Source organism: Podarcis melisellensis (genome assembly GCF_964234715.1).
Source record: "Podarcis melisellensis genome assembly, chromosome: W".
In the NCBI taxonomy this organism is placed as follows: domain Eukaryota; kingdom Metazoa; phylum Chordata; class Lepidosauria; order Squamata; family Lacertidae; genus Podarcis; species Podarcis melisellensis.
In genome coordinates, this window is record NC_138535.1 from 17,040,933 (window position 1) to 17,048,439 (window position 7,507).

A 7,507-nucleotide genomic window follows, 5' to 3' on the forward strand; every position below is an offset into this window, starting at 1 on the left:
GCGGGGGAACCTCCTCCCCTTTTTTACTACGATCCTGAAGTAAACAAGCTGCCGCCCCGCTGCTGGTATGCCGCTTTCTTGGTCTTAGGAAGCGGCCTCTGAGCCAAGCGCACCAGTGCTTGTCCCCCACTCAGGATCCTAATGGATGAAGTGGGAGGGAGCGAGAAAAGGCCCAGCAACTTAGCCCTCACCCTCTTCCCTTCACCACATTGTGAGTGAGCGAACCTCAGCTCAGCCAATCGAGCCATCCCCTCTGAACTGGGAGGCGGTGCTGAAGCACAGCTCAACCAATAAGCAGCCGATGTGCCAGAGAAAAGGCCTCGGCGGCACGCAGCCCAACCTCGGCCCCGACATCGCTGAGCGGCAGATGAGGGGGCCGAAATACGTGAGCGCGCCGGTGCGAGGGAAGGGAGGAGGAGCGGAGGAAATGGCAATGGTAAAAAAGACCCAGAGCCATGGCAGAGGAGAATGAAGCACTCCCATACCCGTTCCTGGAACTCGTGAGGTCGGGGCCCCGGGTGTTCCCTCAGGACAGCGCACTGTGCTCTCCGCCCCTCACACAAACGGCCTGTCCTGCTCCCAGTCGCGGCACTGGGCGTGGTGCCCCCCTCCCCTCTTTCTTTTTGTTACGCGTGGGGCGTGGTCCGCGAGTGGGCCCCTTTCCCTGTCACCACGACATGAAAATCCCTTGCAGTCATTCTGCTCCGTGGAGCCAGCTGTGCACGGCAGGAGCGCGGTTTTCTCTCCCCCCCATTGCTGTCGCTTAACGTGGTGTGTGTGTGTGTGTTTGCGGGTTCTGGGTAAAAGGCGGGTCCTCATGGATCCTCCACTTTTTAAAAAATAACTCCAACAAATGCAGTGTCAAATCACACCTAGAAGGCACGCCTACAAACTGGACTATAAAAAACGTGAATCCAACACTTTACCGCTGCAGCACCACAAAAACATAGATCCGAGGCACGAATCCTCATGAATTCATATGATTTTTATATTGAAACAAAATAAAAACACCATGATACTGTACTGTAGACGACATCGGGTCTCCGTAAAAGGCGGATCTACACGGATCCTCATGGATCCTCCACTTTTTAAAAAATAATTCCAACAAATGCAATGTCAAATCACACCTAGAAGGCACGCCTACAAACTGGATGTTATGTACTGAATTGAATAGGATCCAAACTGCAGCAGTCTGATTGGTCCTAGAACAATAGGATCCAAAAGGCAGCAGTCTGATTGGTCCTAGAACAATAGGATTCAGAATGCAGCAGTCTGATTGGTCTTAGAACAATACAGCAGTATGATTGGTTGGCAAGGGGCTGGAAACAGTGCCCTAAACATAGTATGCCTCCCTTTTTCCCTGACTGGATTACGGCGCCTGGGTGGAATCTCTTTTCCCATAGTTTGAATCCATTATTCTGCATCCTAGTCTCTAGAACAGCAGAAAACAAGCTTGCTCCCTCTTCAACATGACATCCCTTCAAATATTTAGACATGGCTATCATGTCACTCCTTAATCTTCTCTTCTCTAGATTAAACAAATCCAGCTCCCTAAGTCTCTCCTCATAGGGCTTGGATTCCAGACCTTTTACATTTTGGTCACCCTCCTCTGGACATGCTCCAATTTGACAATATCCTTCTTTAACTGTGGTGCCCAGAACTGGACACAGTATTTCAGGTGTGGTCTGACCAACCAGAATAGTGTGGTAGCATTCCTTCACTTGATCTAGACACTATACTCCTATTGATGCAGCCCAGAATCGCATTGGCATTCTTAGCTGCCACATCAGACTGTTGACTCATATTCAGCTTGTGGTCGACTAAGAATCCCAGATCCCTTTCACAGGTACTGTTGTCAAGCCAAGTGTCCCCCACCTGTGCATTTCATTTTTTCTATCCAGGTGGAATACCTTACATTTCTCCCTATTGAACTCCATATTGTTGGTTTTGGCCCAGCTCTCTAGGCTATTCAGGTCATTTTGAATTCTGACTCTGTCCTCTGGTGTATTAGCAACCCCTCCCAGTTTGCAGTCATTTGCAAATTTGATTAGCACACCCTCTATTCCATCATCCAAATCATTTATAAAAATATTGAATAGCACCAGGCCCAGGACAGAACCTTGTGGAACCCCAATAGTCATTTTTTTCAAGGATGAAGGGGAGCCACTGATGAGCACTCTTTGGGTTCAGCCCATCAACCAATTACAAATCCACCTAACAGTAGCTTTGTCTAGCCCACATTTTACTAGCTTTTTTGCAATAATATTATGGGGGACCTTTTCAAAGGCCTTACTGAAGTCAAGGTAAGCTGGTACAAGGGAAAGCAGGATTGTAATTACCGTAAAAATTACAGATCACTTTGGATCAGCAGTCTCAACCTAACCCGCTATGTGGGGAGAGCCACGTATTCCTTTGGAAGGCAAGTGGAATACAGTGTGATATACTGACAGCTGTTTTAAAAGATGTAACTGTAACTTAAAATCCAGTATCAGAAAAAAATAAAAATACAGTGGTGCCTCGCAAGACGAAATTAATCCGTTCCGTGAGGCTCTTCGTATAGCGGTTTTTTCGTCTTGCGAAGCAAGCCCATTGACAGCTTAGCGGATTAGCGCTACAGCTGTCAAGCGGCTTCCAGCGATCAGCTGTTAAGCGGCTTATCAGCGGAACAGCTGATAAGCGGCTTAGCGGCTTAAGAAAAGGGCGAAAAAAGCGAAAAAACCCGCGGGGGGATGCAAGATTTTTTTCGTCTTGCGAAGCAACCCCATAGGGAAATTCGTTTTACGAAGCGCCTCCAAAACGGAAAACCCTTTCGTCTAGCGGGTTTTTCGTCTTGCGAGGCGTTCGTCTTGCGGGGCACCACTGTAGATGGTCCCTGTGTGGATAGTCATGTTTGCATGATGGGGCCACCTCCAGTGACCATGTGGCCTGATATAAGAGGGTTCTAAAATCAGCCCTGAAAGTAGACTGATTGAGAATGACACACGCATAGCTTTTGCTCTTCCATTAACAGGGTGAGCTGAAGCAAATTCTTGCCTCCCTTTGGGCTTAGCAATATTTCCTACAGCATTCTTGCTGAAGGGCATTGGAGAGTTAGGTGAGGGTCACTTTTCTGTTTTTCCATCAAGCCCCCAGACAAGAATGCTACAGCATCAGCCCCAAACACTCAGTCTCATAACAAAAAATACTCAACGGGGTTAGGGCTGAGGGTAGGGGAAGTACAATCATGATCTTTCCAGTCCTCTAGAAGCTGACCCTTTTGGTCATTTTGGTCATGGAACCAAATATCTGTTCCCAAGTTTAAAGATCTAAACAAGTAAAGAACAAGCTTGCCCTTTACATGCAAAAGCCCTGAAATTCAGCCCATTGGGCAATGGATCATGGGGCTGGGAGGAGGGAGGTAAGGACTAGCACCTTCTCTGCCCTCCACCTCCAACAGCTACACCTGAAAGTTTCGTGATGGAGTTCTATTTGAGAAGCTGAATGTTTATAAAGGCACTTAGCCAATTTCTGCCATGGAAATTCTGAACAGAAACACTCTGCAGGTTCAGCCCCCAAAAGAAACTGCTCTATGGTCTCTGTGTTGGGAAATGGGAAAAGATCTTGCTCATCACCTACCTTCCCTCCACAAATCAGTATCACTATGAGGCTGAACTGAACAGCTTGCTCCAGAGTTTTAAGAGATACGTTTCTGTGGTGTAGTGGTTAAGAGCAGTGGACTCTAATCTGGTGAGCTGGGTTCGCTTCCCCGCTCCTCCACATGCAGGCTGCTGGGTGACCTTAGGCCAGTCACACTTCTCTGTGAACTCTCTCAGCCCCACCTACCGCACAAGGTGTCTGTTGTGGGGGTGGAAGGGAAAGGAGATTTTTAGCCACTTTGAGACTCCTTCAAGTAGAGAAAAGCAGGATATAAAAACCAACTCCATGAATAAGAATTCGATGGAAAAGGACCATCCCTGCCATGATGATGAAAACTATATGTTTGGATTTTGCTGTATTATACCAACCTGTGGAATATGACAGTTCGCAGTTTCAAAATCTATTTGGCCACAGTGGATTGACAGTCTGGACACACGAAAACCTCTGGAAGATCTTTTGAATCAATGCCTATGCGAAAGCAGTGGAACCAGTCCTTGCAGTTTCCTTCACGGTAAACCATAGTTAGGTCACCACTGGGCCTCCTGCACTCTTCCTTCAAGAAACATAGTAACCAGCAGCCTTCAAACAAGGAAGGTAAAATATCTGAGCAATAGGTTAGTGGGCATGATCGAGACACAGTAATGTGACTCTCTTTCAATATTTGTCTCTTCTTGGGAGGAACAGCATCAATTTCCACTTGAAAATATTTGTCTTGTCCTTCAAAATAGGTTTTCCCACTGTACTGTATTATTTCTTTTGCAAGCCAGGGTCTAGTGGCAGCCATATCCTTTTGTATGAACTGTAATTGGGCAGCAGAAGCAATCAGATGGGCAATGGTACATGTGAAAGGACTGTAGTCACTGGAATTACCTTGCCTGGGTATATCAGTTGGTGTAAAAAATGACCAGTCCGCAAAACTATAGGGATATTTTGAATCCATCTCATACAGACGTGCTAAGAAGGATGTTATTGCATCAATCACAGAGTGGTTCAATCCGTGTTTGGAATCTAGATAGAGCATGGTCTTCCTTTTAAAAATGATTACTATCAGTATCCAGTGGACTTCTCTGTCATCTACTGAAATAATCAAAACATCTTTCTTTAGCACTCCAAATCTCAAACAGTTCTTCAGAGCTTGCACTGGCAATCTTTGACATATCTGCATGAAGTGGCAAGTACGGTAAGTGGGAAAATTGTTCCATTGTGACCCAGCTCTTTGGCCATGATCACCCTGGAGGCAAGAAAGGCATCTATTATGCGATCATTTATCCAGTTTGATCCTTTCAGTGTGGTTATGTCATAGTCATACACACAGATGTTGCCAACTGAACCCACAAGTCCCATGGTTTGTAGACTGAGTGTGGGGAAGGTACAGTTGTGCCATGGGGGAACTGATGTACAAATCAGTGATTTGTCCAAACACTTCTCACTTTGTGTTGAGAATATGGGGCTGCTATCAAAAGAATCAATATTGGTCACTGTTAAATCCTCTTTCCCACTTTTTGGAGTGGAGGTCATCTGAGGCTGAGTGCTTTCCAGGTGTCTCATAGTCAGTTGGTGATCTTAAGGAGTCCAACCCCTCAGCAGCCTGCACTGAATCAGATGCTGGAGCTACTGTTATCTTTTCCTACAGTCTGGGGAACTTTCTTCCTGATCTACTCTTCTGTCTTTTATTTCATTTCAACTGTGTGAGCTGCAACTGGCAAGGCTTCCTTGGTTCTGGTGGCATGCCGATAGATTTTGTGGCAGCTATAATATGGTAACAAGTCCTGGATGATGAGTGTGCACACAATGTCCTGTACGGACTGTGCATGCATGGCAGCCCATATGGTCGCCAGGAGAGCGGCTGCCCATACAGCCTGTACGGCCGCCGTGAGAGGGGCTGCCTGTATGGACGCTACACAAGCAGCAGCCTGTACAGTCGCTGCGAGATCAGCTGCCCGTACTGCCCATACAGTCGCTGCGAGAGGGGCTGCCTGTACAGTTGCCGCAAGAGCGGCAGCCCACACGGACGACGCACAAGCGGCAGCCAGTACAGCGACCGTACTGTCACTCTCCCCCCAGCATGGCACCCTGGGGCACCATCACCCCGCTGCCCCTTCGTATGCCCCTGCAGTCAATCAAATGTACTATGAACAATCTGAAGTCATGCTGGGCACAATTCACCACTAATCCTGTTCTTTTTCTAAAAACACATGGTGGACTCCAGGAAAGCTGTCAGCAGGCACCATGATGCCCATGGGCACCATGTTGGAAACCCCCTATTTCAAAGTTTGCACTGACAAAATCTATTGGCAAGAAAACTTGCAGTTAAACCTCCATTTATAATTACCACCCCCGCAAAACAACCAAATTTTGTCCCAAAACCATTTGTAGCTGAATTGACGCAAGACATGTGATTGTATTTCATGGTTACTTTGGTGGTCTCCACCTAGTTGGTTTGATAATTTACATTCACAGGTAAGATCATCACAATCTCTGCCTTGGATATTCTTGAGGTTTAGCAGCATCAAAAATTTCCAGGTGCTGTTCTTCACAGTGGAAGCTATGGATATGAATGCCATTTTAATTCAATGTTCTTGGTAATGCAGAACCATTTAAGATATTGGAAGATAGAGATAAATTTTTGAACCAGTACGGAGAAGACCTTCACAAAGGACTTGGATCATTGCCGGAGCCTGGAGCACCAAAGGAACCGGCACCCTTGGTTGACAAAGTACCACCCCCTGAAAAATAACCAGATTTATACAGGATGTCTCTGCAACTTCTGAGTTGGAACATAAATGGCTGTAACATTCCCGAGAAAAGGAAGAAAATTTTTCATATATTAAAAATGGAACAACTGGACATTATTTGCTTGCAAGAAACACATGTGACTAGGCTCCACAGAAAAATTTTGGTAAATAAAAGACTCGGCCAGGAATTTATATCTTCGGACAGAGTAAAGAAGAGAGGGGTCGTGATATATGCAAAGGAGAGCCTTTCACCCAAATTATTATTTAAAGATGAACAAGGCAGAATTTTGGCAGTCGAAATACAGCATCAAGGAGAAAAAATTTTGTTATTAGGAATTTATGCACCAAATGAAGGGAAATCGGAATTTTATAAGAAGTTGCATGAGAGCATGCTGGAATATCTGGACTTTGACAATATCATCATGATGGGAGATATGAACGGGATTGTATCAACTAACATGGATAAGTCGCAAAGCCAAAAAGTTACCAAAGATGGCAGACTACCAAAGACCTTCTTTGAAATGACAGACAACATGGATTGGATTGACATTTGGAGAACGAGAAACCCCTTGGAAAAGGAAGGAACATTCTTCTCTGAAGCCCATCTGACTTGGACAAGAATCGACCAAATATGGATTACTAGATGTCTGGCACCTAAGGTCAGAAAAGTGGAAATCTGCCCAAAGACCTGCTCCGACCATAACGCTTTGAAAATGGATTTGACATTATTACCAACCGGCTCCTTTCGATGGAAGATGAATGACAATTTATTTAGAGATCAGGAGATTATTAAAAAGGCCCAAAAAGTTTTGAAAGACTATTTTGAAATAAATTTGAACACAACGGTGGAAAAAAGAACAATTTGGGACGCAAGCAAAGCTGTGATGAGAGGGTTCTTAATACAACAGAATGCTATCAAGAAAAGGAAACAAAATGAAAAGAAAGATAAGATTTTGGAAAAAATAAAAGAATTAGAAAAGAAGCTAAGAGGAAACCCGAAGTCGCAGCCGATTCTGAGAGAAATTAAACTCCATCAGGCACAATATTCTAAACTGATAAATCAGGAAATAGAATGGAAGATTAAATCAATGAAACAAAAAACGTTTGAATCGGCAAATAAATGTGGGAAACTGCTG